This window comes from Pygoscelis adeliae, unplaced genomic scaffold (assembly GCF_000699105.1).
Source record: "Pygoscelis adeliae isolate BGI_AS28 unplaced genomic scaffold, ASM69910v1 Scaffold186, whole genome shotgun sequence".
Lineage (NCBI taxonomy): Eukaryota > Metazoa > Chordata > Aves > Sphenisciformes > Spheniscidae > Pygoscelis > Pygoscelis adeliae.
In genome coordinates, this window is record NW_008825071.1 from 4,924,857 (window position 1) to 4,926,069 (window position 1,213).

The window sequence follows — 1,213 nt, forward strand, 5'->3', positions numbered from 1 at the left end:
GGCATTTATTTATTTCTTTTTCTTTTGAATGAGGTTTAAACAAAACAAAAGACAATATTTGTGGGTTTGGTTGCCGTAGTAAACTTCAACACTTAGCACGCTGACGTTGTCCACCTTGATAGTCAAATGCATGCTTTACCATCAAAAGGCTATGGACTCCACTCAGCCTAAAATCCATGCTGGGCCACACGACCATTTTGTTGCCTGCCTTAGATGAATGGTTCAGCTAGTTGCCTTGTGTGCTATCTTGTCAAAAGTGTTTGAATATTGCAGTTATTTTGGTCACCCGGTTCATGATGATGCAGTTTAGCAGCCAGGCTGCTCAAATGTACTGCCTGTGCTGCAGCAGTGTGGGGATTTCAGTTTTCTGCTGGAGCAGAAAGGTTTCGTCCACATTGTAAGGGAGCAGGAACCGGCTGGAGACAGATGGGATCCAATGGGACTTTCAAGCACAAATTTAAACTAAACTCCGACCTGAGACACCCTTCTCTGTGCCACTTTCTCCTCTTGCTTTTGCTGGACAAAAGAGTCTGTTCTTCCCCCATCCTGTACCACTTCCCCAGCCTCTTCCCTTCCTATCCATGAGCCCTCGTGCCTGCAGCCTCTCGGGCTGCTCCCAGCTAAGCCGGCTGCCCTGCACCGTTCCCTGGGACAAACCTTCCTGCCTTTGCACCTGCGGTCTCCAAGACCCCCTGATGACAGATCATCTAGAGGCGATAACTGACTTAGGAGGTGGAGAAGAATTGGAGGAGCGGGATTTGGGACAGCCTTCTCTCTGTGTGGGCCCTCTGCAGCTGCTTGGTCCCTCTGTGCTGACTGCGCACGTGGTTTGTCCCCTTCCTGCCCTGAGACCCCGTGGGGTGACAGGAGGGAGACAACACGGTCCCTTTACAGAACTGCTTCGGTCCGGGTGCTTGCTGGGCTGGGAAGACTTCGAAAGGTGCTTTTGTTGAAAGAATTTATAGACACCAGACTGGAAGAGACCAGAACTACTTCACTGTGAAAAAGGGAGAGGAAAAAGGCCGTGTCCACTTTTAGTAGAGATTTTGAAGTGAGCTAAATGAGAAAAGGGCGAGGGCAGATCCCCAAAGCTAACCTTGGGTGTTCTTCATTTCTAACCGTTTAAGTGGGAGGTGAATGCAGCTAACTGAAGCAGAGAAGGTGGTGACTGGCTATTGTGAGAGAGACACCGCTACAGCTGCAGGCAGCAGAT